Raw genomic sequence first — 23,213 nt, 5'->3', positions numbered from 1 at the left:
CTGAGTGTCTCATTTCTACAAAGTAAATCACAGTGGCTTTTTGGTACTTTATTTTCCATCTTGTGTATAAGTAAACTGCAGGATCAATTGGGAGGTAGAATCAATCTGCTATTTATTACCTTGAAATGTGACACCCTATTTTAAGTGCCCTATTCCCTTATGATTTCACTTGAGAACAGCATTATGTCCAAACACTATAGAAACCAGCTTTATAGCTCCTGGGTTTTTTACTTCAGCCTGGATGGATTTATATTGTATATAACTTTCAGAACCTAAATAAGTTACTTAGTGGATTTTGAAACAAGCATGTAAACGAGGAAGAGTCATTTGGGGTTTTGAGGGTCTTAAATCTTAGCAGAATGCACTCATGACCAGAACATTTTTTCATTAAAAAAAAAAAAAAAACAAAACCATGCAGGACTCCCATTGACCCACTGATCGTGGCTGAATGTTCCAAAGAAAATAAATAAAAATCTCATGTCCAGGGGAAAGAGTCAGGCTTCATGCAGATTCCGTCATCTTGTCATTATATTTTGCAAAGAAACCTTGGCCTCTAATTTATGAGTTTCAGAAAGAATGCCTCCTCACACGGCTGGAAGGTTGAAAGGGCAAGAGATCTGATGTATATCAGGAAGGTTAAACCTAATCTTTGTGACCCGCCACCCGCTTTTCCTGATTAAAACATGAGGAGCTGGGGCCTAGCAAAGACCTCCCCCTCTAAAACACCGTTGGTATCTCAGTCCCTGATCTTGGCCTTAGGTCTTGGTTTTATTTCAGAATGGTCATTACTTGGCCTGGTGGTGAGTACGCAAAACCTCTCTAGCAAGTGTGATAAAACATTTTTAAATGCCCCAAACTGAATTAGATGAAATTGAAGAGAAACTGACACTAATGAAAAGCTGGTGACAAGCTTGATCCCCATAAATTTGTATTTTATTAGGGCTTAAACTTAAGGTTAACTAGAAAGAGAAGGAAAGAAAGAGACAAAACCATACAGGTGGTCCTGAGAAGACCACGGCAACATCACCTATCCCCTGAGCTACAGTAACAGTGGGGTCCTTCCTCCTTTCCTTTCTTCTTCCCTCCCCTTCTTCCTTCCTTCCTTTCTGATTCTTTATGAATGTGTGCATTCCACTGTGTGTAACTTCTTTAAACCTTTCATTCTCAACAGTGTCTCGTATGGAATACGTCCGGGGCTTCTTAGAAGATAAACTTAAGAAGAAAAGATGGTTTCTTCCTTTACAAAGTAAATTAATTCATATTAATTAATCCTTTAATATTTCAAGGTGCAACTCACCTCAGCCTTTCTTTATCCTTCAGAAGTCCTGAACTATACATTCGAAACTTCGGCACCATCCCCAATAGATCAAGACCTGTCAGACAAAGCACAAATTAAAAGGGCATTAGGGACGCCTGGGTGGCTCAGTCTGTTAAGCGTCCAGCTTCGGCTCAGGTCATGCTCTTGCGGTCCGTGAGTTCGAGCCCCGCATCGGGCTCTGTGCTGACAGCTCAGAGCCTGGAGCCTGCTTCGGATTCTGTGTCTCCCTCTCTCTCTGCCCCTTCCCTGCTCATGCTCTGTCTCTCTCTGTCTAAAAAAAAAAAAAAAAAAGGGCATTAATGTACATGTTGTGACAGAACTCACACCAGGGCACAATTGTGTGTGTGTGTACGAAAAAGATCCCCCTGTTCTTTTAAGCCCTTCAGGCCCCTCAAAACTGGTCTAAAACAGCTTATGTGTTCCGAGATTTATAGGAAAATTTATTATCTTAAAGATAAAATAAAATTCTACATTGTATACAGCCTAGGACGGACTCTGAGAATAAACGTAATTCTCCTAAATTATAAGGAACCATAACTTCTGGGTAAGTTCTTGTATCGCTGCCATGTAACCTTCAGTCAACCTGGAAATCACAAGGGACTTTTGATTCCAAACAATAAAGTTCAAGAGAGACTGATATCCAGAGGGAAGAAATTCATAGGTATTACTTAAAGACAAAAGGGGAGGGGCGGGGGGGGGGGGCGGGCTGGGAGATGGACCGAAAATAAAGACAGGCAAACTATTCGTTCTTATCACAGCCAGCCAATGTTAATTAAAACATCATTGCAAATGTATATCAGCAAAGAAACTTCTGCTGGTTCAGGAGGCCTGTGCCTATATAATCATAAAGGTATCGTGGTTATTTATCTACTGTTTGGATCTTATCCTTATGCCTCGAGAAGCAAGTGCTACTCCACCCCCTTGCTGCCCTCGTTTTATTACAGGCACTCTGTAGATGCCGTCATAAAGCGAGGGAAACATATGGGCCCTTGTTTGAACTTCTGTAATGAATCCTTCCACTCTGCTATTTCCTTCCAAAGATGTTATTATTTTTTTTACATATTTTATTGCAGGCTGTTTGTGTATTCTCCCCCATGATCACTTGGCCAATATTCGTATTGGTAAAATGGCATTGAAGGGTTCTTGCCTCTGAGAAAATTGCTGATTGACATGGTGTGCCAGTGATTAAGGGTGCTCTTGTGTAGCTGGGCTCCCCTGGCATGCCGGCTGCTTCCCGCACAAAGGGGGTGTGGAATGGCTTCCTTCCCAGAGCCCAGGACTCCGCCCTGTTGTTGTTTTGATTTGTTTCCTTTTCACTGAAAGATTTGCCACTAGTGATTCTCACTCTCTATCTGCCAAAATCCCCTTAACTCCTCTCCAGTAAACAAATCAGAGGTTTGAAGCTGAAAGCCTATGTGCCAGGTTTGGCCCACTGTTGGGTTTTGGTGGACGTATGCAGTTAGAAAACATTTTTAAAAGAATTTGTTCACGTTTAACAACTGTAAGTTTTCACTTAAAAATCTGGGTTTCTGGAATAGTTGCTAGATTTTTTTTTTCCAGACCGTGGAAATCACTGCGTGAAGATTTTTTTTTTCTTGAAAAACGAGAACTGGCGAGCTGGGTCCACCTTCCCACATGGCGGCCAACCCCATCCCACCCATTGGAAGGGATTCAGATGCAGGCCTGTTGTTTAGGCCGGTTGATGGCAGTCACTGAAGTACCTGCCTGGTCCCCTTGAAGGCACTGAATTTGGCATCTTGAAATAACCGTTTCCAGACATAAGGTATCAGAAAGTTTGTTTTTGAAATGGCAGGAGATTAAGCAATGGGTATCTGAACTTTAATGTATCCCATGCTATTTTAGAAGGTACCTAGGATTCCTTTTTTCAGGAATGCCTGACTCTTCTAGGAGAAATTTTATAGTCATAATCACTCAACATAATTTACGCATCTTTGCCTTCCCTCAATGTATGTGTTCTAGTTCCGTACATTACATGTAGTCTATGATTTTTGATGGAGGAATGAATAAATGAGACTTGTCAGAGTCTAACAGAATTAAAATCTGATAGGCGTATGAAAGTGTATTACTTAAGGCTCTATTCTTGAGTTCCCATCCACCTCTTGATTTATGATGGCAGCCAGATTTCCCCTCCATCAAACGCTCATACCCCTGAAATACCTGCTCCAACAACAGAGATTGACCACAGGAGGCACGCGATGCATATTTATTAGATAGATTCGTGGATGAAATGTCACCGTTGGTAGCTAACTTTTATTGAGCACATATAGTGGGCCAGACACTGATTTAAGTACTTGATATGAATTCACTCAGATCTTTATTTCCATTTTACGGTAATAAAACTAAGACAGAAAAATTTTGCCTGCATCTGCCGATAAGAAAATTTAGATTCAGCATATGAGCCCAGTCAATCTGACTAAAGAGTTCACTTTGTTGTGTTGTGTTGTGTTTTGTTTTAGTTTTGGCTATTTAATGAAGGTATGATTTCTTGAACTACAATACCATACGGACTATACGTATTCCTAAGGGGGAGGGGGCTATGCTTCCTCAAACTTGGTTTTATTTTCCCAGGCCAATGTAATCTTATGAGTAGAAAATACACATCTACATAATGTGCTTCAAACTTTAATTTCAAGAAGATGTTAAAGAACCAGTGGACAATGCGGACAGGGATCTTAGGGGCCCAGTGCATCTGGCCCTTATAAAGAGTTGCCCCCTTTGGATATAAAAGCTTTGGTTTAGTTAGGTAATGGTAGCTTCTGTAACAAGTAGACCCAGACATATATCATGGCTCAACTTTAGTAGAAGTATATATAATTTTTTCCCTGTGTAAATCGATGCAGGCATTCCTGGTTGAAAGGGGAAGCTCTCATCCATGTAGGCATTCAGGGATTGAATGTTTCAGGGAGTCTCTTTCATATTCAACTCGCTGCCTACAAATGTGTGACGGTTGTGTCCATTCTATCCAGCAAGAAGCAGATAAGAGCCTAAAAGAGCCCAGAGGGGAGGATTTTATGGGCCAAGTTTGGAAGTGACTCACATTACACCCTCCCATGTTCCATTGACTAGAATTTCATTATTTGGCCATACTAACTTTGGGAGACCGGGACATGCATAAGTTTTCTGTGTGCCCAGGAAGAAAAGTAAAGGAATTTGGTGCCTCACTAGCCATCTCCTACCTCTCTTGAAGCTAATGATATTTGTGTTAGGAAGTCTTGCCCGGACTGTGTGTTTCAGAAATATCAGCATAATGCAGCTGATCTCGAGGCCCTTCGAAAACATATGGGCATATTGCAATTTGGAAATTGAGCTAAGAGGTATTATTGGGAAAACAGCAGTATCCACTGGGAGACTGACATTCCCAAACTCTAGGTAATGATTTTTTTTTTAGAATATAAGAGAATTTTTTTTAAAGAACATTTAGAGAACATCTAGAATATTTGTTTTCAAAACCCTTTCCCTATGTCCCAAATGAACTAAAGGGTTCGTTCCTGTCTCCTTTTTAGGTGGCAGAGATCACAGAGCAAAATTTCACACAGTAGAAACTTTTGAAACTGAGGATGATTTCTGGGGAAATTTTTATGGTTTTTGCCAATTTTGTTTTGTCTTATTTTCCATGAACCTTTAAGGGGTAAAACAAGGGAAGAACTAAGAGGACACATTATGACAGCTTGGTTAACCTGAAAACTTATCTATATCGGGCATTCCCTCTTGCTTCCACCCTGTAGAAAGAAAGATTTTTTACTGAACGGCAGCTTGGAATTTTCACACCACCGTTTGCCTCTGGTAGAAGCAGTGAAAGACATTCCCAGCTCCTGGAGTGTGGTCTCTAAATACCATTTCCATTGGAGAAATGGCTGATTCTAGGTCTTGGGGGGACAATGTTCAAGGCAAGCCTTGTCCTCCCGGAATGCAAGATATTAAAGACTATTAGGGTTGATAGATACTAAAGACTACTAGTCTCTAATATATTAGCATATTCAAGATATTAAAGACGACTAGGATATAGATATGAAAGACTACTAGAGTTGTGTCAAAATGACTCAGGAGCCAAAAGAACCCAGAAGATTCCCATTAGTCAAAAATGGGACAATTGCAGCACTAAATGCATTACAAGTGCAACAGATCTGAAGGCATTGCCTATGTTTAAATCCTCGAGGTCGTAATGACACAAAAACAACCACCAAACAAACATATAAATAGCAATAATAACAAAGACCTCATGGTTCATCTTTGGACATTGATAGGAAAAACATAATATTTTGAAAAATAATAACTAGAAGGAAAAAAATTAGACATTTGTCCCACATTCTGTCTATGAACTATTAAAGTAACCAAAGAGTTAATAATTAATAGTCAAAGACATTTTTTTTCTTTATAGAAAGATTTCAGCTTCTGGAATAAATGAAGAAGGAATAGCATTAGAACACACTATTGTGTGACCCAAAATGTGATAATGGGTCTAAGCAGTAATTACCAAAGGCTGCTAAGAGCACAAAAAGAAAGACACCAGATTTTAGGGGTCTCCTATTGGAAGAATACAACATTTCCTGAGAAGTAATCTTGACTATTTTTCTTTGAGTTGAATCTTCATAGATACAGAAAAAAAAAAAGAGTTCCTAAATTTTTTGTAAGATGCTCTTAAAGATGCAGCTCATCTATTTTTCAGTGTCTGTTTATTTTATTTTTTCAATATCCCTTGAAAGTTTTACATTACAAATTACCATAGTACTATGAAAAACCTTATTTCCTAGTGATCTGTTGTGTTTCCTATTATTGTGTAATAAGCAATAAGCACTTTTGATTTCTTTGCTTTGGCAACCAGGAAGCTTGAAGTTAATTTTTATGCTTAATTTCAGTTTTATGATGTATAAATCTGTACTAAAAACAGTAAATATAATCAAGGCTCTAGAAACAATAACCAGTTTACTAGAAACAAACACAAGGAGCAGAGAAACGTTGAAAGATACCATGGGGCCAAAAACAGCAAAATCCAGTTGTGGGCAACATCACAGGACAAATAATGTGGTTTCTTCCACAAAAAATCATATCATAGGGGCGCCTGGGTGGCGCAGTTGGTTAAGCGTCCGACTTCAGCCAGGTCAGGATCTGGTCTGTGAGTTCGAGCCCCACGTCGGGCTCTGGGCTGATGGCTCGGAGCCTGGAGCCTGTTTCCGATTCTGTGTCTCCCTCTCTCTCTGCCCCTCCCCCGTTCATGCTCTGTCTCTCTCTGTCCCAAAAATAAATAAACATTGAAAAAAAATTAAAAAAAAATCATATCATAAAGAAGAGGGGAACTTAGAAGAGACACAAACAGCAATCAAATACAATGCGTGACTATTGCATGGATCCTAATTTGAACAAACATTTATTATTTTGTGCTGTATTAATAATTGGAGAAATGTGACCACTGATTGGGTATTGAATGTAATTTTAAAATATTGTTAATTTTATTTCAATGTTTACTTATTTATTTTGAGAGAGAGGATGTGCACGTGAGTCAGGGGGAGGCAGAAAGAGAGGGAGAGAGGGGTTCCCAATCAGTCCCCACGCTGTCAGCATAGAGCTAAACATGGGGCTTGATCTTACGGTTCATGAGATCATGACCTGAGCCCAAACCAAGAGTTGGACTCTTAACTGACCCAGCCGCCCGGGTGCCCCAATTGTTAATTTTACATGCGATAATGATATTGTGTGTGTGTTTAATGAGTGCTTCTATTTAAGAGATGCATACTGAAATACTTACGGATGAAATTATATTGCCTGGGATTTGTTTCAAAATTATAGGGGAGTGGAAAAAAGTAGGAGTTTAGATTAAGATAAGATTGGCAGTGAACTAATGATTGCTAAGGTTGAACGATAGATACGAAGAATTGACTATTTTATACATGTTTGAAATTTTAGAAGTTTAGAAGGTAAAAGGAGGAAAAGAAAAGAAAGGAAAAGAAATAGCGTGGTTAAGAAGGAAGACTCAGAACCAAACACCTGGGGACAAATCTTGCTTTTGTCATTACTAGCTATGGGATCCCGGGCAAGAGGCACCAGACAACACCCCTTCATAAGTGTTTGCTATTATTATAATTATTATTAGATGGGCTTTCTCATTCTCTTGGAGATGGTTGTGCCACTAGGAGCACGTCCAGGGTATTAGTGCGGGCTTTGGTGACCTGAACCAGAATAGAGACCCCAGTGGGCCTCTTATGTGTTGAAACCTCTTTCTCTAGCCCAAGATGGCACACAGAGCTTAGGTCACATTTTCAAGACCCTCTCTGCCCTCTGACTTCATGGTGCTCTGGTTCCCTGATTCAATCTGCTTCCAGTAACACATGAATCCCCTACCCATTTCTGCCTTTGTGCCTTTGCTTTGGTTGGCATCTTTGGCCTAGAATGCCCCTTCTTCCTTTTCTCCAAACCTGGGTCATCCTAGATGCCTAGCGCCCATCCCTGCTGCCCATGGAACCCTTTCTTGGATGAGAGGATACTCTGATCTCTTCTCTGAACTGTAAGGCATTCACTGAACATACCATCCAATCTAACTGTCCATTCTATCAGCCATGTGCTAGCCAAGTCATGTTGGTAAGCAAGAGAGCCTCTCGGGCAATCTCTTCCCAACTCTCCATTCAGTGATGGTCACTTTGGTAGCTTGAAATTGGCTGTGCCCATATCAGGAGTATTTATTTACACTGCAGCAAATACTACAAACCAGGGATCCTTTCCCTTCCCTGTTAGGAGGGTGTTAAACATTTACAAGCACAACACTAATTATAGCCACCCATAGCTATCTGCAATGGACTGAAAGTTTGTGTCCTCCCTAAATTCAGACATCAAACTTCTAACCTCCAATGTGACTGTATTAGGAGGTGGACCTTCGAAAGGTGATTCGATTGTGAGAGTAGAACCCTCATGAATGAGATGACTACCCTTATAAATGAGATCCCAGAGAGTTCTATCCCTCCTCTTCCACCTGAGCCCACAAGGAGTAGTCAGCAATTTGAAACCCAGAAGATGGTTCTCACCAGAACCCGACCATGCTGGCACCCTTATCTTGACCTCTGGCTCTAGAACTGTGAGAAACTCTAATAAGCCACCTAGCTTCTGGTAATTTATTATAGCAGCCCGAACTCAGACACTATCCCTCTGCACTCCTATCCTATGCCTGGCCTTGCATATGGTACACAGTAGGCCTTCAGTGACTGAATGAAAGGATGCTGGATGCCATCATGTATCTTGGATCTTATCTCCCAACTAGAAAACACCTTAAAAGCAGGACTGGTGTCTTATGTACTCCACACTGGCTAATAGCACTGGGCGCATAGTAGGTGGTCACTGAGGGCTCATTATCGAGTGGTTACAGAAAGGAGTTTAATGACTTCCTCCAGTTTTAAGCAGAACTTCGACTTTTGTGGGGTTTTTTCTTTATGGTCAACGATAGGCAGATATTCAAACCTAGGCTGGGAGAGACAGCTTTATAGTTCTTTAAAGTAAACCAAGATCTTCTTTAAGCGACATCTTTAAAATCTTTGAACATCCCAACAAGGTTTCCTCTATACCAAGCTATGATCACCTTGGGGGATTTATGGGGAGTCCCCTTCTCATAAGTGCAGGACTGGGCTTGATGCAAAGTTCCCGTGCAAAGCCTTGCCTGCTTTATTAATCTTGGCAACTGGGAATAAGGCCAGAAGCCAGAAATGCAGCTGAGGGCCAGGGGTCCCCTCCCTGTCCCTTCAGACTCAGAGAGGTGTGGGGGGGAGTGTGTGTGGGGGGGTAGGCAGCTGTCGCGCATAAGCCCCGTGTCCAGTCCAGACCCCACACCTGGCCACGCCGGGAAGCAGTGGGTGGCTGTCCCTTGAAAAGGCCATTTGCCTTTAATATTTTACATGAGGATTCTTTCTTTAATGTTTTCCCATGATGTATTGAATGTGCGGAGTTTATGAAAGAAGCAATTAAGTGGGCGGAACCTGTAAATCAGGCTGATATTTAAAAGTATGCTCATTTACTGCTGTGCATTATAATTATTCCACTCACCCTCTCCCCATCCCACCCCCTCCCAATCCCACTGGCTCCTCGGGGGCACAGGGGCTTTTGGTTCTAGTGCTCCCTCCCCTCCCCCTCTGCGTCCATGAGTTTTGGAGATAGCCCGCACCCAGGCTGCTTCTCCAGCAGAGGCAGGTGGCCCGCCTGGGCTCCTCGCCATCACTGTCCTAATCAGCCTCTGCACGTCTCCTCCTTAAGCGATTAAGACTCTGCTCACCTCCGTGAGCTCATAAACCTTCAAAATTTCCTCCAATCCTTGTACTACAGACAGGTTTTTCTCAAAAGGTTCTGGGCGCTGTGTAAAGACGAAGGGCTTGGTGGTGGTGGAGACTTCCATACTCTATCATCGTCTCCAGGGAATTGATCTCGCCTCCGTGAGCCACAGGTTTGTCATCAGGAAAATAGCCAAATGGGAGGAATGATTTCTTCCCGAAAGAGCCAGGATGCCATTTCAATGAAACTATGCGTTTGCACTTAATCTTCGTGGCGAGGGGTAACGGCACCTTTCGTACAAACGCCAAAGTCTCGGTGGTTTAACCACAAGGAAGCTGATTTCTTATTCACATACATCCTAATTGAGAGTGTGGTGGACGGCTTTCACATGGGAACTCAAGCAACCGGGCTGTCCATCTCCGTCTATATTCCATGGGCCAAATCAGCCCCCTGGCCCCCTCCTCACTATAGAGGAGGCTAGGAAACACTGTTTCGCTGTATACCCAGGAAGAGAAGAAAAGGGAATTAAGCGAATGTGTCGCATGGCCTCTCTTCTAGCATCCAAAAAATGTTAGTTCCTCCCCTTCCCATCTAACAAATGACTAAGCAACAGCTCAAGGGGCCAACCGGGTAATCCAAGGCACCAAAGCCAGAAAGTGGACAAACTTTGACACCTGGAGACTTCTCTCCAGGTACCCTATGCATTATCGCAAGGAGGGGAGATGGGATGCATTCCATATACAAACTGGAATCTGTTGGTGGGGGAGGAAGTGCCGGATGGAAAGGGCCCTAAGGCGGTGCCATTACTGATTGGTGTCTGCCATTGGTGTGAAAGCAGAGAGTAGCTTAATTTGGGCCATAAGCACGTCAGTCCTGTTCTGTTCTTTTCCATCGGTTCTAACAGTGCATTTTCTGGGGCACCTGGGTGGCTCAGTCCATTGAGCGCCCAACTTTGGCCAAAGTCATGATCTCATGGTTCATGAGTTCCAGCCCCTCGTTGAGCTCTCTGCTGTCAGCACAGAGCCTGCTTTGGATCCTCTGTCCACGCCCCCCCTCCCCCGCCCCCCTACTCATGCTCTCTCTCTCTCTCAAAAATGAATAAACACTTAACAAATAAAATAAAACAAAAGTGCATTTTCCATGTCCCATTTCCTTAAAGCTCCCTTCCCAAGTGATCAAAAGTTCATAGGTCTGAATACGTCATCCTTTCCTGATGCAATACTAGCACCACAAGTGGACTTCACCATTCTTAACCCAGTAGAGTAACGGAAGCTAGACAGTCTCACAGACTGAAGCAGGCCAGAGAGGGAGCCATATCCCATAACTAGCCTTCGCTTTGCCGCCTCCATACTTTTGCTATGCTGCTCTTTCTGGCTAGAGTGCTCTTCTGCCTAGTCTATACTTTTCCACTACCAAAATTTGAATTTTGCTCCAAGGTCCAACTCAAATGTCAGCTCCTTCTCCAGAAATCCCCCTTCTAGACTTAACAGAGTTAATTCAAATTCCCCTCCCCTCAGCCTTTCTCATACTCTACGCAGTATTATTGTAATTATGTTTATCTTTTTCCCACAGAATGCAGAGTCATTGGGGGCAGGAACCATCTTGTCTCTAGTGTCTTCCTTACTGCCCTGCCCTAATCCACAGCCCACTCTCAACACTCACACACACACACACACACACACACACACACACTGCCAATCCCTTGGGAAATGTCAACACACTTTTATGTAATGAAGGATGGCAGTTGGATGGGTTGCTCCTTGGTGCCTGGCAATTATATCCATCAGGACACAGAGTCCGAGAGAGGCCACCCTTGAAAAGAAAGTCTTCCAACAGCAATCTGTTGTACGTATTCTTGGCCTGTGTTTAATGGAGTTTTGGTGGAAGTCAACTGAAAAACTAGGGGCCATAATAGCCCCTATACCAGATGGTCTCATGCAATGGAGAGGAAATAAGCTTAGAATCAGATGGGCCTCAGCTGGAATAGCATCTTTGCCATTTTCTAACTCTGCAACCTTAATTTTTCACCTCTCAGAGGCCAAGCTTCTCCACCTATAAAATGGAGATAAGTTACATGGTTAGCATGAGGTCTAAATGAGACAAAGTGTGCATTATTTTATAGCACGACACTTTGTGCTCAGTCAAAAATATTATTATTAATTTATTATTATTATTATTATTATTATACTGTAGATATGAACAGTGGGACAAATTAGCAGATTTCTGCTCAAAGTGATCGCTGCTGGACATGGGCATGTGGCAGCCTGCCGAGACCATCTTCATTCTTGTGCTTTCTTGTATAGTGTCAAGATTCTGTAGCCGGGGTGATGGGGTCTAGCTTGAGAGTTTGCCCAATGTTTATTCAACCAGTATTTATTGAGAACCTGTCGTATGTCGAGCACTGTGCTAGGTACTGGGGACAATAGTGATGGAAGGAACCAGAAGATCCACCAGAGCTTACAGAGTGGTGAGGAGCACTGGACAGGTGATCATATAAACATGACTCGAGTGGTGTATGTCTCTTCATCCCAGGGCCATCCTAGAGGAGAGATCGAAACACCTTGGTTCTAGGCCCATCCAGAGCTCCAACATGCCATATGAGGTTCGTCAAGGTCACTTCATCTCTCTGAGCCTGTGCTTCTTCATGTCTAACTTGGGCCTCAGACCCCTCTGCTCTGGGGGAGGTTTGTCAGGATCACATAAGAGCTTTCATTTGCGGGAAGAGCTTTGGAAGGAAAGAGTCTCCTGGGAAGGTGGGGGGTTCAGAAGACCCCTCTGTACACATCTCTCTCCTGTAGGATATTTCTTTTTAACAGTTTCCAACCAGGTATCCCCCTCAGAGAGGAAGGAGGCTCAGGTATACTGGTGGCCCTTCCTGGGAAGACATGAATGCTTCTCCTCCTCATCAGTAGTTTGGCCCACTTGATGGCTGGCAGTCCTGGAGCAACAGACTCTGCCATCGCTCTGCTGTTTTGAGTTGGCTTTCTTGGCTGTGTGGACAGACTCTCTAGCCTTGACCTTGTTATCCCAGTCTTTTCCATGAAGGTCATTTGGGGGCTAAAGATGGTGTGTGTGTGTGTGTGTGTGTGTGTGTGTGTGTGTATGACGGTGGAGGGTGGGGACACTTTTATCAAACGGCTCTGCTGAGAATTTCATCCGTGGAGCTTCCATTGGGGATTGTGCGCACTCGAGGAGTACCTGAATGCAGGGAGTCATGGACACGGTTTGCAATTAATGACAATAATACCAGCAGCCATAACAACAGCGAAGTCGGCAAATAGCCATTAAATCCTCACTCCCCCTCCGGCCCGAATTTCAGGTCCCTGTCTTATTTACCGCCACAACTCAATGGGGCACAGCAATGCTATTGTTCCTTCAGGTGCATTATCTCACTGAATTCTCAGGACACTACCTAAGATAATAATAGTGGTTATCATTTACAGAGTACTTGGCCTGGACTAAGCACTGCTTTCAGCACTTGATCTTAACCCGTGTAACGTCCTATAACATCCCAGTTTTGCGGAGGAGGAAACCACGGCACAAAAGAGATGTAAGTTGCTAGACTACCCACCAGCCAGCAGGTAAATCGCAGAGAAGTCTGACTCAGGGCCATACCTGTAGCCCCACCCAGCCTGTTACCCCACAGACATAGATGTGCCCAGGCTGTTCCCTTTCTGGAGGGTGGGGAGGCGCTCCTGGGTCTCCTTTCAGAGTGGTCCTTTCATCCATGCCGTAGGAACTCTGTCGTGTCATCATCTAGCATCTGTCAGGGACATCTACCTTTTGAAGGCACTGTCTGATCCATGCATCTGATTTTCTTCCCCAACATTCCCTTTTCAGAGCTGGACAGGCCGGGGTGGGGGTCTCCATTGCACAGATTCTGAAAGTAAGTCTGTGTTGGTTCACCCCTGGATCTTGTCCAAACACAGGTTCTGCTTCAGAACTTCCGGGGAGGGGCCTGAATGTTTCCAAGCAGCTCCCATGTGATGTCGAAGCAGCTCGTGGGGCCACACGTTGGGTAGTGAGGATTTTGACTCATTCCCCTTTCCGTTGCCTCATGATGCAACCTTCTGCGTGCTGCCTTGCCCCGGGATGCAGAGGGCTCCCTGACATTTTCCTTAAATCCAGCTTCTGACTGTGGCCAACCAGGTCTGCCAGTGGGGATGGGGATTGCTGACCTCACCACCTGGTGAGTCAGGAAAGCCAACATGCTTTTCCTGGGAAGGTGAGGGCAGAGAGAGCCAGAACACTCCTTAATGCCCATGCCCTCTGGTCTTATTACACTCCTAGTCCCCTAGTCCCTCAGGCAAGCCCTTTCTACTTAGGATTTTCACTTTAATGCACAAGTGGTCACCTCCAGGTCAGTTCCTAATCCCTCCTGAGATAATTGGCCTCAATGAGGTGAGGACTGGACAATTATACAGCCTCAGGGACTGGCCCTCCCCTTGCCTCATGCCTCAGACACAGCTCATTTTATTTCTGATTTTACGGGGTGCATTTATTGTTGGCCTTTGGGTTGCTGGTGTCTCCCACGCCCGGTGTGGGGGATTTTATGTGGATACTAGGTCCGATTGCCCTTTAGAAAGGTTCTGCTTTTAATTAAGCTTTTTTTCTCCAGTTGAGCATGGGGCTTTTGCATTTTAGTGCTTTAAAAATAAACATTTATGATCGGTTTTTAAATGATCCTTATTCTTATGTATCCATAATCAGCTCCCTGGCCGAAGATGGCCGTTCACCCCAAAGCCTCCACTCTCTCATTGCAGGACAAGTCTCTGTATTTCCCGGTAGAAGTCAGAGACCCCCTCTCTTCTAGGTGGCAAGGACAAAGATACAGACCACCTGGCACACGGAGAGGCCTGGTGCCCTCCTCGCGGCGTCTCTCCCCTCCAGGAGTCCTGCCTCTCCCTGCTCCTTCAGGCCAGCTCCAAACTGGCAGACGAACTTGCCACAAGGCTTGGCCGATCGCCCCTCACTTACTGTGTTCTCACATCTCCAGATCCTGCCGACCACCCAACAGTTTTGCCGTTTCTTCCATGCCACTTGTTGGGGTGCATTTTACCTATTTGTCCACTCTTCCTGACAAGATTTGTTCGACACTCATTCGTACCTTTCTTCAACAAATTATTGAGTACTTCACGATGTGTTGGAATCCGTTCAAGACGGACAGCAAACATACTCTGCGGTCATGGAGCTTATAGTTACTTAAACACAATTATGGCAGCTGTTATGGCAGAGAGCATATCCTGGCCACCTGACTCATTTGCAATTATATATTTATATAGACACCAATATATATACATATATATGTATATTTATGTATGTGGGCACCAAGTATTATCTCTTTGAGCCAAGTGATTATTTGGGGCTTCCTATAGAACAGGAAGCATGATAGAAATGACAGACCCCTGGGACAGCCTGCTGGCATCCCTTTCTCCAGCACAATCAGAAGCCATGTGTTTCACCCTGACTCCTCTCCCTTTCTTACCCACCGGACCAAGTCTGTGTTGCAGGCTTTCAGCCTGCATTCCTTCTTCTGTTTGCTCTGGCTCTCTAGGGATGAAAGCCTGCAAACTCTATTGCCCAGACTCTTCTGCCCACTGGGTTCCAGATAGGTTTTGCCAGGAAGTTGTATTTTTGACAGATTAGAAGGCAGAGAGTAGATAGAAGCTTGTCTGCTACTTTTTTTTTAATGTTTATTTTTGAGAGACAGACAGAGCATGAGCAGGGGAAGGGCAGAGAGAGAGAGGGAGACACAGAATCCGAAGCAGGCTCCAGGCTCTGAGCTGTCAGCACAGAGCCAGACGTGGGGCTCGGACTCACGAACCATGAGATCATAACCTGAGTCAAAGTCCAGTGCTTAACTGACTGAGCCACGCAGGTGCCCCAAAGCTTGCCTACTTCTGATCACTGCAAACAGTAGCAGAGGGGACTCTTGCACTATATCAACATAGGCATTTCCAGCAGCATCTTGGTTCCAGTAGTAATTAGTTTCAACTGTGTAGATCACTGGTTAGCACCACGAGCTCATGCTTCCAGTCGCAAAAGCAATAAATCGTGGCTCATGGACTCCATCCCAGAAACAATAGAACCAGGTTATCAGTCTCCGGGTAACACCCATTTCCCATTTGGTTTTTGTACCTCTTCCAAAACTTCCTTTACGCTTAAAAATCTAGAGCGATTCCTGTTTTCTTGACAGGACACAGACTGGTAAACCCAACATCACCACAATCATGTAGCCACGAACTCACTAATTCCTGTAACATACACTTCCTAACTATCTTTATATCCACCTTTCCTCCATCCCCACTGTCATGCCCATGCACGTGCTCTGAAATGTATTTTCTGAGCCATTGCTAGCGCAACTCACATGTCATTTTCTAAGTGCTAGTTTCCCCCCGCCAGCCCCCTCTTTCTCTGTCTACCCACCCATCATCACAATTTCTCTGTGTATCTGAAACCATTCTAGAATATAAAGTTGAACCTCAAATGTGAAATAAAGATTTTTTTTCAGACATACACAAACTGAAAGAAGATTCACACTATAAGAAATGTTAAAGAAAGTCCTTCAGGCAGAAAGAAGATGACACCAAAGGGAAAAACAGATCTACACGAAAGAACGAAGTGTTCCAGAAATGGCAGCTACACATAGAGATACATATGATGCTGAGAAAGGAGAAATTAAAGTATATCATTCAAAGTTTCTTTTATGTTCTATGGGTTGGTATAATATTACCTGAGATAGAGAATGAAAAGTAAAGAATGCATATCATTAATTCTAGAGCAACCACTGAAATAGTTACGGCTAATAAACAATTGTAGCTAATAAACCAACAAAGGGCATTAAAAAGGGAACAGAAAGTACTCAATCCAAAAGTACTCAAAAAAGAAGAAAAAGGGAACAATGAATAAATGGACCAAATAGGAAGCAAATGACAAGACTGTATAATTTTACCTAACCATGTCAATAATCATATTAAATATAAGTCATCTAAATACCTCAGTTGAAAGGCAGAGATTGTCAGGTTGGATAAACAAGCAAGAAGCTGCCTACAGTAAATGTAACTTAAACATAAAGATATAAATAGGTGAAAAGCAAAAGTGTGGAAAAAGTCTGTCATGCTAACAATGATCAAAAGAAAGTTAGAGTGGTTATATTAATACCAGACAGGGGTGTCTGGGTGGCTCAGTTGGTTAAGCGTCCGACTTCAGCTCAGGTCATGATCTCGCGGGTGGCTGAGTTCGAGCCCCATGTAGGGCTCTGTGCTGACAGCTCGGAACCTGGAGCCTGCTTCAGATTCTGTGTCTCCCTCTCTCTCTGCCCTTCCCCCACTCACACTATGTCTCTCTCTCTCAAAAAATAAACGTTAAAAAAATTTTTTTAAATACCAAAGGTTATTTCTGAGCAAAGAATATTACCAAAGACAAACAAAATAATTTTAACAATAGCAGAGTGATTTTATTAAAGGATTTAAAAATCCTAAGATTTTACACACTTAGGAGTAAAACTTCAAAATAAATGAGGCAAAAACTGTGAAACTACATAAAGAAATAGAGAAATCCACAATCACATTTGGATGTTTATGATAACAATCTTTCTTAATATAATAAGTAGAAAATCAACAAGGCTATAAAAGACTTTAACAGCACAATCAACCAACTTGATCTAATTGACATTTATAGAAAACTCTATCCAAAGAAGCAGAATTCACATTGTTTTCTTGTGCATATGAAACATTTACCAAGATAAACCATATTCTCCCCAAACTGACTTCTCAAAGACTGGCGCACACACTCTGTTTATGCCTTCATGTCCTTCCATGTGATGTTCCCTTGGCATGAAATTCCCTTCCCCGTGTACCCACCCTCACGTGCCTGGCTAACTTCTGTTCATCTTTCAAAACTGCTCAGCCGTTACCTCCTTTATGAGGCCTTCCTCAACTACCCCAAAGAGATTCCTTTCTGCTTTGCATGACTGTAATCCTTTGTACATCCATTCATCCTTGCTTGTATCACAGTATATTAAATTATATGTACAGTTTTTCTGCTTCCCCCACTCGATTATAAGACCAGATTTAGGATAAAAATTAAATTATGATTAAGAACATATGCCAACTTATTGATCAACAATAAATAAAGCTACTGTTTATTGAATACCTAATATGGGCCCAACACTAGCATACATTGTGGTTTAAAAAAATTTTTTTTAACGTTTATTTATTTTTGAGACAGTGAGAGACAGAGCATGAACGGGGGAGGGTCAGAGAGAGAGGGAGACACAGAATCTGAAACAGGCTCCAGGCTCTGAGCTGTCAGCACAGAGCCCGACGCGGGGCTCGAACTCACGGACCGCGAGATCGTGACCTGAGCCGAGGTCGGCCGCTTAACCGACTGAGCCACCCAGGCGCCCCATGTGTTTTTAAATGTAGAGACTATTTTAAGAAGGGTTTACTTAGTAAGTGCTATGTGCCAAACTCTAGGATGCTATATAGAAAATGCTCCCCAAAATATATTTGGGAGGACAGGATGATGGGACCCTGCTAAAAATGACCTTTATTTAGCAGACTCACAAATCACTGTAATTTTCCAAATCAAACCAGACAGCATAAGGATGGCATTTAAACATATAGCTACTTACTGTCTTTCTTCAAGTTGTAGTTCCAGTATCACGACAGAGAAGGGATGTTGACCGTGTGCTGGTGTACTCTCTCCTGTGGCCCCAGTCAGAACTGTCCCCCAGTGAGACAGCTAATGAAACAAGCACCATCCTCTGACCTCTGCCATCACTGAGAATAAATTACCCCATTCGATGGGGAAGAATATTTTTCATTCATCGATTCTTGCAGCCATCCAATAATCTGGATTGCCTCCTGCACTTAATCTTCCACTTGGGAAGGAGAAACTGTCCTCACAAAGGGACACCCACTGTGCATCTCACAAACCCTGCATGTGATTTATCTGTGGCACGCCAAGGAGAAAAACCAGATTTTTCATCACGCATCGTCTTCGCTCGCCTGAATCCTTATCAACAGCATCATTCTCAGAAGGGAAAAGCAGCGATTTGCTATGGGAAACAGGCCTGGCTGCTTAGGAACGTCATCCTAATGTCCTTTTTGGCTTGACCGGGTGGATCCAAAAGTTCGATTCACTTTTCTTGCCACGGAAGTCCTAGATCATTGGGCTAGAAATGAAAACCATTTTTCTCCCTCAGTCAGGGCAAAAAGGAAAACATTTGCCAAGTCATTATATATAGCAGATTGTTGCAGGAGGTACTTAAAAAAGAAGCCCAAGGCAGACAGCGACCACACAACATCAAGAGGGCAAAACTTAATTGGCAAGGAAAAGGAAATTTGCCCCGTCTTCCCCATGACAGCACCTGAGGCGTTGCCTCGTAGCCAGCAAATGACATGGAAATTGGCATCATGGACGTCCAGGGAACTTTAATGCCTGCTGCTTGAAGCCGAGTTCCTACTTCAGGTAGGCTTTTGTGTGGCAAGATCTAATGAAAAATCCCTTCCTTTGTAAATTCATGGCCCTTGAGGCGACCAGATCTGATGGTTCCAGGAACATGTGCAGGCGCATGGAATACTGAATTTCCAGCCCCAAAGACCCTGGTGGGAGGCGCACAGTGAACACAAGCCTGGATTATGCAAGTCAAGGTCATGGGTGACAGAGGTCAAGCTAGCAGTTTCCTCCTTGGTTTTCTCTTCATGGACAGACTCCGTGGACAGAACCTCTCTGCCTACCAAAATGTGTTTATTAGATGATAATTCGAGGGAGAGGGAGACACAGAATCCAGAGCACGTTCCAGGCTCTGAGCTGTCAGCACAGAGCCCAACGTGGGGCTCGAACTCACAAACGGTGAGATCATGACCTGAGCCCAAGTCGGACGCTTACCCGACTGAGCCACCCAGGCGCCCCTGTCCTTTGAGTTTCTTATCATTCTAGCTAGAACGCCAGCTTGATGTTACAGTTAACCAGCGTCACCTAATCATGGGCAAATGTGTCCTTCTTCCTTCCCTCCCTCCCCAAGACCTTTGTGTCTTGCAGGCCACTAAGCCCACATTCTTCATGGAACAAAACTGACCTGTAGAAATTCCCAGGTTCTGATGCTCAGTGGGCAATTGACTTCATCTCCACATGGCTTTATTTCAAATAAGGCTGATCACTTTGCGTGAGACCCTGAGGTTCCAGAAGACAACCCCATCCGCCTACTAGCGCTTTAACACAGCACCTGGCCCATAGGGGATGCTCGATAAATATTTCTTAAATCGTTCTGTATTTAACGCGTTTCAGGATGTTTCATGAGAGATAAAAGTACACAAAATCGCTTTGAGAATGTAAGAAAGCTGGAGGGAGGGGGGGGCACCTGGGTGGTGCAGGCAGTTAAGCATCCGACTCTTGATCTCGACTCAGGTCACGATCTCACAGCCCGTGAGTTCGAGCCCCACATCAGGCCCTGCTCTGATGGTGCGGAGCCTGCTCGGGATTCTGTCTCTCCTTCTCTGTGCCCCTCCCCGGCTTGTGCGCCCGGCCCTCTCCCTCGATGACTAGATAAACATTAAAACGTTAATACAAAATAATTTACAAGAACACTAGAAACACTACAGTCATTTTCAATTTCTGCAGGTAAAGATTCCAGCCTTCACAGCAAAGGAGGGAAGAGCTGAGAGCCTAATAGATCAGAAAATGTTATAAGTAGAAGAACCCATTTTTAAAAAGAGAGAAATTCACTTCTTTGCTAGCTCCTCATGGACCGGGTAGAGAAGGAAATCAAGGCTTGAGGAAATGTATTGTTGTTGTTACTGGTAACATCTAATATGTGTTGAGCACCTTCTGTATCCCACGGCTGTGCTAAGTATTTTACACGTGTCATCTCATAACTCACAGCAACCCCATAAGGTGGCTACTTTGTCATGCTCTTTAACAGAGAAGGCCCAGAGAGGATAAGAAATTTCACCAAGCTTACCTGACTAGTAAAAGGTCCGGCCAGGATGCATGTTTAGTCAGAAAGAAACGGAAGCATGCCTCAGGTGAAAGTCATGTTTACATGCATTTCTGTCACACCTAATTATCCGTTGGAGCTCGGTTTTTCTGTATCGACATACTTAGGGTCTCCCAGTAATGGCAGAGTTCTTCAGTTCCTATATGTTACAATTTGAGACCCGTGAGCAAGATCCCATCCATGTTGATCATTAGAATTAATTCCACAGCTTTCCTGAGAGAGGATACTTCTCCAAATACCACTTTCACAGCCCAGGTTTTGACCCTGGCTTTAAAAGTCAGATGTGTCACTTTACTATAAGGTGACTCTTGATGCCATCGAAGTAGAAGTCTGTCTTCTCACGAGCTTTATAGTCAGATCTGAATGGAAATCCCCGGGGCAATTAATTTAACCATTTGAATTCATTTCCTTATCTGGATGATGGGAATAAACACACTAAGCCCACTATGTTGCTGTGGAGATCCAGGGAGATAATGTGAAAGCCTGTAAATTATATTTATGATAAGAGCCTCAAAGGACAGGGGCGCCTGGGTGGCTTAGTCGGGTAAGCGTCCGACTTGGGCTCAGGTCATGATCTCACGGTTTGTGAGTTCGAGTCCCACGTTGGGCTCTGTGCTGACAGCTCAGAGCCTGGAACCTGCTTCGGATTCTGTGTCTCCCTCTCTTTCTCTGTCCCTCCTCCACTCATGCTCTGTCTCTCTCTGTCTCTCAAAAGTAAATAAATATTAAAAAGAAAAGAAAAGAAACTCAAAGGACATCCCCAAATCCCACTTACAAAGCATTCGGAGTTACAGGAACAAGACTTAGGCTTAGCAAACCCTTTTTCCATACAGATAAAAAACATTAAATAGTTTAAGGAAATAACTGCTTCAACCACTTCAAAAACTTGACATATTAGAAAGTTACAGTTATACGGGTATCTTCACCTTTTTTAAGTGTTCAGCAGCAACAACTTGAGTATTCTCCATTTGCGTGCTTTCGGCTTACTTTACATGACCACGTTCCAGATGCATTTCTTTTAAACCATACTAAAATGCAGATTTTTCACTCACTCAGATTGTACTCCCCCCACATTCCACTTGGACGCGTGAGGTCTTAAAACAAATCAAATAATCCTTAAGAGTGCATCACCACCCTCCTAGCATACACAGAGCCGTTGCCATATTGTTGACACGAGCCTGGTGACGTGCTCACTGAGACCCAGCCATCCAAACGCGCCATCTTGACTTTCAGGGACCTTGTGATCTAAGGCGAACATAGTGACATCTCCTGGCAGGAAGTTGAGGAACAGATCGGAACATATACCCGGGGAGAATATGTCGGAGACATCTCGGATTCTCATTTTCAAAGTAGTTGTTTTCCTGAGGTAGAACGTTCTACAAAGATTTTCAAAATTTAAGTGGAACACGAATAGGCAAGCACAATAAAACCGTGCCCTAACTGTAAGTGCACTTACACTGCTGGGCGTTGTACAGCTGTGGCAAATCACTATATTATACCCCTGAAACGAGGATTACACTGTGTGTTAACTAACCGGAATTGAATTAAACACTTAAAAAAACCACGTTTCCCATTGGGGCATCTGAGTGGCTCAGCCGGTTAAGCATCAGACTCTTGGTTTTGGCTCAGGTCATGATCTCACAGTTGGTGAGTTCAAGCCCCACATCAGGCTCTGCTCTGACAGTGCAGAGCCTGCTTGAAAATTTCTGTCTCCCTCTCTCTCTCTGTCTCTCCCCTGCTGGCTGTCTATCTCTCTCTCTCTCTCAAAATAAATTGGCAAACATTTAAAAACAAACAAAAAAACATTTCCCATTAATCTAGCCTTCTCTAGCCAGTGACTACAGGGTATTCTCATATATTTGTGTGTGTGTGTGTGTGTGTGTGTGTATTTTATGTGTATGTATATATACATTATGCAGTGAGTTTTTATGTATAGAGTGAATATATAGACACATATAAATGCAAGCATGTTTTTTATTTTTATTTATGTTTTTAAAAAATTTTTAATATGCATTCATTTTTGAGAGACAGAGGGAGACAGAGTATGAGCAGGAGAGGGACACAGAGAGAAAGGGAGACACAGGATCCAAAGCAGCCTCCAGGCTCTGAGCTCAAGCGCACAAACCAGGAGATCACGACCTGAACTGAAGTTGGACGCTTGACCGACTGAGCTACCCAGGCGCCCCTGGTTTTTATTTTTTTAAATAAAAGCTGAATTGTGCTATATAAACTATTTTTAGCTTGTATTTGCCACTTAGGTATCTGTCTATAGATGAGCACTGGGTGTTATATGTAAATGATGAATCACTGAAATCTACTCCTGAAACTAATATGGCACGGCATGTTAACTGACTAAAATTTAAATTAAAAAAAAGAAAAGAAAAGAAAAAAGAAATCTGTCCATAGCAAGAACGTACTCTGATATTTGTGTATTGGGATCACTGGACAGGAGAAAACAATTGGTTGGTCTTTAAGTTAGGTTTTTGTTACTGAGTTGGTTGATTAGGAAACATTTCCGTGAAGGGAAAAGTGTGAGATGCACCAAACAGGCAGAGAATATGAATAAGAAAAGACTTGCAACAGGAAATGACATAACAGAATCAGGAAGAAAGACGGATTAAGGGACTG

This window comes from Leopardus geoffroyi, chromosome E2 (genome assembly GCF_018350155.1).
Source record: "Leopardus geoffroyi isolate Oge1 chromosome E2, O.geoffroyi_Oge1_pat1.0, whole genome shotgun sequence".
NCBI classification, from domain to species: domain Eukaryota; kingdom Metazoa; phylum Chordata; class Mammalia; order Carnivora; family Felidae; genus Leopardus; species Leopardus geoffroyi.
Note: the sequence above shows the minus strand (reverse complement) of the source record.